Raw genomic sequence first — 6,972 nt, 5'->3', positions numbered from 1 at the left:
CTTTAAAAAAATGTTAAAGTCGAGAAAATATATTCCCGTTCCTTCAGTTTTCCATCTTTGGCACAAAATCAGTAAGGGTGCAATCCTAATCAACTTTCCAGCACCAAGGTAAGGCCAATGCAACTCCGAGGTAAGGGAACAAACATTCCTTTACCTTGAGAAGGGCTCCATGACTGCCCCCCAACAGCAGGATGCAGCACCTGCCCCACCAGTGCTGGAAAGTTGGTTAGGATTGTGCCCTGAGTGACCTTGGTTAAGTAGCACAGAGAATAATCTTGAAGTATTAGAGGTATTAGTGCATCCAGATGAGAACATTAATCCTTTCTTTCTCATTCTTTCATTTTCACATTTATAAGTCTTTTGCAACCCAGAGATCATTCATCTGCATGCCATTCCTCCAAGGTAGTGTCAAGAATAGGTACCCTCAGAATATAAATTGTGCTTTTTGGCTTCTAGTTATATAATGCTCCCAGCTCTATTACCATGATACTCAAGCATTACTCAATCGCCATACTATGCATTCCCTGAAAATGGATCTCTGATTTAAGACGTGCATCCCACATCTAAAAAAATATAAATGACCATACTGAAAATTATTTTATCTTTCTCCATTCATTTCTCAATTTATTCTACCTGAGCGGGACAGGCATCGAGGTAGGTTATAGGTAAAATTAAATAGTAAAAACTATTTTCAGTTGATTCATTCTCAATCAACTCACTATGTCCTAGTTTAGGTCAATGAAAGTCCATTTTGATGGTGAAGACCCACACCATAATGCAGACCTGAATACGGATGCAACAAGGTAGGGTCTTGAAGGGCACAGTCCTATCTTGCATTGGAACAGGCAAGCTAGGAGGCTTGCGCTGTATCTGGTGTGAGATAGGGCACCACAGTGGCTCAGGCGAAAGTAAGGGGAAACTCTTCCCCTTATCCCCGGGCAAGCCACTGCAGCCCCTATGGGTCTCCTTGGACTTGCACCACCTCCTGAGGCTTGAAGCTGCTACGTGTTGCTCATTGAAAGGGATTGGGCTCGGGCATAACTGCTGGATCCCGGCCCTGCCTCCCGCTCACCCCCCACCCCGGAACGCCTCCTTCCCATCTCCCCGTCCACCCCAGAGTCTTGCTTTGTCCAAGTTTGGCATGTTTGTGAGCTCGGCCAAGCTTGGCCGATGCAAGTCTCAGCCCCTCTGTCAGTGCAGAGCCTGAATTCAGCCTCCGTGGGCCAGCCTAACCGACTCACAAGGAGGCATAAATGTGCCTTATGGCATGTCTGCAGCCCTCCTGGGCCGGTGCAAGGGACTTGCGCTGGCCCAAGGGCGCCTCAGGATTGCACCCTAAAAACGTGTAGCAAATAAGTTGAAAGTACAGTGCAAAGGAAATAAGCAAGATGCATCACTTTCTTTACCAAGCACACACACACTGGAGAGGATGACATCATTGCCAGGAACCACAGGAGTCCTGGAACAATCAGGCTTTCTTTCATTGTTTATATCTTTGCCTTTTTTCTCTCAAATGAAAAAGAAAAGGAAGATATTGGTTGCCAGGATTGGTTAAGTCTCAAAAATGTATCTGGCACCTTTTCTGGAATGTCCTGGCATTTGCTGTAAAGACTGATGATCCAAAACGACTGAGATTATTCTTACTATCTGCTGTCACCTAAACAGATGTGCACATGGGTATGTGGTGCTGGATGCATGCCAGATAAGCACAACCCTGGCCAACCCCATGATGCTTTTGATCAGGCCCCACAGGTCTTAAAGACCAAAAGATTAAAAAGACCAATTTTGGTTCATTGAAGCCTCTCTCTCTCTCTCTCTCTCTCTCTCTCTCTCTCTCCCCTCTGCTGGAAAATTCCACAAGCAGCCACAACTTGCTCTGTCACCCTACTCAGATTTACAAATAATGCAACATCCCAGGACCTTCCTGACCTCATGATAAACAGGACCATCCATGGTCCTCCCAAATATACCTTTGGCTTCCCCTCACTATTGCCAGGCAGGCTGGTGCAGGGTGTTGGAGAGGGCAGCGGCAGGGTGGATCGGCGATGTTTTTGTGTGGGGAAGAGTGGGAGATGATGGGCCGATGGGTGGGGTGGGCCCAGGAGTGGGGTAGGAGAAGCCTAACCCCCTTCCCAGCCAGCCCAGCATCACACTGGACTGATCGGATTTACATCAGCAATTTCATTGATTTGAGTAGCCCCATAGGGATGGCTGGCGTGCGACATGGGGTAAGGGGATAAATATCCCCTTGCTCTAAGTTGTGCCACAGCCATCTCCTAAACTGCACTGGATATTGCACAGTCCAGTTGGCCTGATTGTTCCAGCGCAGATTAGAATTGGGCTGTCCATTTTTGTTGCGTCTTCTTTACCGGGTCTACTATCAAAATGAATTCATACCTTGAGATGCTTAGTGTCTGATAATTCTGCAACATCCATGTCCTCACCTCAAGTTCTCTTTTCCCAGTCATTGGGTTGTGAAAGAGGGATTAGTGGCAAACAGAGCTGATAAGCGGAGCCCTCCTCCACCAGTGCGTATGGGAAATATGGCTCCAAATGCTCCCTGACTCCATAGGTTGTACTGAGGAAAGGTTGTACATAGGTTGTACATAGGAAAGTACTGAGAATTACATTGCTCATGCTTTTCAGTAGTAATGGATGCTCCTGTGGGAACGTTCAGACTTTAAGGATGGAAGCTTCATTCCCACCATCCCTCTTCACTACCAGTTCCACCTTAACAAGAGTAATGTGGGCAAAAGTGGTGGTACTGGCATTCATCTTCTGCTGCTACAAGTGAAAATAAGTGCAATAAAGAAAGAGAAGTGTGGGAAGAAGAATTTGGGGTCACACACATGGAGGCAAGTGGACAGGCATATTTGGTAAATGGGTATTGAACATTCATGGAGGGGCTCACAAGATGGATCAGACTCTGTTGCATTCCCTCTGGTATTATTGGAAGTGTAAGGGTCTAAAACATGTTTTCTTATGGGGCAAACCTGTGACACATTGCTCTGAGCTCCTTGAGAACAGGAAAGAGAATCCACCACTTATTATGTATAAAAGGCATGCAAATTAACTTCTTTCAAGCTCCTTCTTTAACAAGAAGTAGCTGTGGCTGGGGGATTTGTTCTCAGAATGATTGCCTCACAGTGGGAGGAGGATGTTAAATAAGAGAATTCCATAGTTAATAAAAGTTCTAATCAATTGTAAACCCAAAGTAATGTTTCAGGATTCTCTTGAAATATTTCTTTTAAGTCCCTTTTCTTAGCACGACGTGGATTCTTTGTACCAAACTAATGGCCCAGACTTAATGATTTGGGAGGACTGCTTAAGGACCAGATGTTCTACCACCATGTTCTGTAGCTTGGCTAACAGTGGCTTAGAAGTGTCTAGAAGTGGCTAGCCTATAGTTTGACCAGTTAGATAATGTGAGATAATGGCTGCCAGACAAAGCTGAGAGTCTTGAACGAAGAATGGCTGGTTGTCAGTTACCCCATAAGTTTTTTCTGCCTGGGTGGTTTTCAATGAAACTGCCATCTTGTCAGTAAATAATCCAAGCCAACGCAAATGTAATTTCACCCAGCTTTCAAGATCTCAAACATAGGTGAGAGAAGGAGGGAGGAGCAAAATAGGTGGCCTTATGCCCACATCAGTGAGGAGGAGGCTGGAAGAGTACTCAAGTTAACCAGCCAACCATTCTTCTCCACTTGAGAGGAACCAAAAAGTAAGGTGAGGCAATACAAACATAACCCAAGAAGAAAAAGACCAAGAAAAAGGGAAAGGAGCTCAAGGTATTGTACTCTCCTATGTCATACTTACAAAGGAACAAGATTATCCTAGGGGTACAGCACTGGGACTGGCTTTATCTACTAGATAAATATTTGGGAAGACTCAGGAGGAAGTAGCTATTAGGTTTCACATTTTCCGCATAACCAGTTAGTAACTATTTTACTGAATGCTGTAAACAGATCTGCAAGGTCATCAGTGAAAAGTGCTGCTGAACTTTCCCAATGGTAAGAGAGATCTAAAAGTATTAACATATTTGTTCTGATAACTTCATTATGGGGATCTGGCAGGAATAATTAAGAAACACTGTGCTTATCTTGGTTTTCACTTTGAACATGTGCAGCGTGAAACTGCAATCTAATGTTTGCTTCCTGATAAACTCAATCCCACACAAGGTTGAGAAGGGTTACAGGAGGAGGGAAGGAGTTGTTGGCTCAGAGAAACGTGAGCCTCCTTATATGCTCTCTCCCAGAGTTCCTCATTTCCTGCATGTACAGTCAGTTCTTTTTATACACGAATTCGCTAGCTGCAAACACTGAGAGGAAGCACCAGATGTTGGAGATGTTGATGATTACACGATTGCTAATTACACCATAGACTTCAAGTTAAGATTCACATTCATCACTTTCATAGAATGTATGGTTATAAGAGTCCCCTGGACAGGGTGACTGGATACCCATGCCTTTATAGGTATATTATTGTATAGAAGAAGGAATTTTGGCAGGTGCAGTTCAACATGGAAGGGTTTAAAAAAACTGCACCTGCCAAAATTCCCTCTTCTATACAATGGTTAAAGGCATAGGTATTCTATTGTATCTGGTCACCCTATACTTGGAACCTATCCCCATTTTCCCATATGCTCAATGATTCAGCATCTCTGATAACTTGTTTCTACTAGGTTTTCCAGGAACCTAACCATCGTGGATAATGAGAACTGACTGTATTTCCCATTTGCAAACAGCAGGAACCAATCAGGTGCATTGAGATCGTAGGAACTTCAAGAAACAGGGCTACTGATAGAATTCACAAGTTTGGTTGTTGGATAGGACATTATAAGTTTGAATTGGACCCAGAGAAATGGTGCTTGGGCACTGGAGCTAGGGCTGAGTTAGGAGTGCTCTCCTTGGAGTCTGCATGACAGCTGTGGTGTCTCATCAGTTATGGAAGGAAAGTGCAAGCAGTGCACGGGGGAAGGGCATGATTCACTTGTGGAACCCTGTAGCACCTCTTGCATTTAGTTTCTTGTACTTGTGGATTTAGATTGAAGCAGTGAACTGCAAGTAATTGGGGGGGAAGGTAAATAGAATGCCAGATGCAGGGGAGTAGCAGCAAGATGCAAGATTTTGTCCTGTGTGTTCCCTGAGGCATCTGGTGAGCCACTGTGAGATACAGGAAGCTGGAATAGATGGGTGCTGGGCCTGATTCAGCAGGGCTCTTCTTATGTTAGTATTGGAAGGTTCAGTGCAGATTGGCCCATAGTGATCAGGGAAGGTTTTTAGAGGTCATTAGCTGGTTGCCATAGAAAAGCTATGGAAACTGGATATAGTAAAAGAAAAAAGAAAACAATCTTTAAACCAGTGCTTTCCAAACATTTTAGCACTGGGACCCACTGTAATGGAAATGTACAACATTCCTCGAGGAGATAGGGTGTGGTGTCAACAGCGGCCACTTGCTCTGGCAGGCAAGCATAGGGTTAACCCCAGGGCTCTAACTAGCAATGGGTATGCTGCACAGCTGCAGCCACTAGAGGCAACCAGGTCATGAAGGGATAAAAGCAGCACCTGAAGAAGGGAGAGTTTGGTGGGTGTAGAAGGAAGGAGCTTAGAGGAGAGAGAAGTAAACTGAGGAACTAATGGACTGGGTGATGGACTGACTGACCAATGCACTAACTGACTAATAGACAGATGGGCAAATGGATTTCTGAGGATTGCTGAAACAGAGAGAGCTGGAAGCACTGGAGATTGGTCTGTGGCTGCCACTCCCAAGACCTACTAAGGACCAAGTTGTTGCTGTGGTGGTTTGAGAAGCTGCTGGCAGGAGAGGGGAGGAAGGATGACCTCTGCAGGTTGAACAGGTGAACTACCCTGTTGGTGGGTCCAGCAGTGCTGCAGTGCAGAACTTGGGCCATTGTTGGGGAACACAGGGGAGCTAATTAGCTTAAAGTGGGCATAGGTTCTCTACATTACAATCTCTGCACATGTGTCCATGACTTTGTGTACCTTATTTATTTATTCAATTTATATTCCGCTTTTCTCCCTGAAGGGCACCCAAGGTGGCTAACAATCAGGTTAAAAATACAAAACAGCAGATAAAGATTAAAAATACAAACCAGTTAAAACAATTAAAACAAGATAAAATACATGGATAAAATACATAGCACGCAGTAAAAGACAAATTTATAACAACAGCCCTTATGGTGCCTCGAAGGCTTTCCTGAATAAAAAAGTCTTCAGGCCCCACCGGAACGCTAATAATGAGGAAGCAGCTCTCAATTCAAAGGGGAGGGAATTCCATAGTGTAGGTGCCACCACCGAAAAGGCCCTGTTTCTGGCCACCATTCCCTTCACCACCCTCAATGACGGCACAACCAACAGGGCCCCTTCTGATGACCTTAGAGAATGGACCGTATTATACAGAAGAAGGCGCCTCTCAAATATGCTGGTCCCAAGCCGTTTAGGGCTTTAAAGGTCATAACCAGCACCTTGAATTCTGCCTGGAAACGAATGGGCAGCCAGTGCAGCCGCCAGAGTAGCGGCATGACAGAGTCAAACCGCTGACCCCCAGCAACTACATGAGCCGCCGCATTGGCTTGGTTTAACAATCTCCGATCTCTACTTTGGCTTAACAATCTCCGACACTCTTTCTCTCGATACCGAGCTAAACAAACGCATTGGTAAAGCAGCTACCACGTTTGCCAGACTCACAAAGAGAGTCTGGTCCAACATGAAGCTGATGGAACATACCAAGATCCAGGTCTACAGAGCTTGCATCTTGAGTACACTTCTGTACTGCAGTGAGTCATGGAATCTTTGCTTCCAACAGGAGAGGAAACTGAATGCTTTCCACATGCACTGCTCCAACGCATCCTTGGTATCACCTGGCAGGACAAAGTTCCAAACAACACAGTCCTGGAACGAGCTGGAATTCCTCGCATGTGTGCCCTGCTGAAACAGAGATGCCTGCATTGGC

Source organism: Tiliqua scincoides, chromosome 4 (assembly GCF_035046505.1).
Source record: "Tiliqua scincoides isolate rTilSci1 chromosome 4, rTilSci1.hap2, whole genome shotgun sequence".
NCBI classification, from domain to species: domain Eukaryota; kingdom Metazoa; phylum Chordata; class Lepidosauria; order Squamata; family Scincidae; genus Tiliqua; species Tiliqua scincoides.
This window is presented reverse-complemented; position numbering follows the sequence as displayed.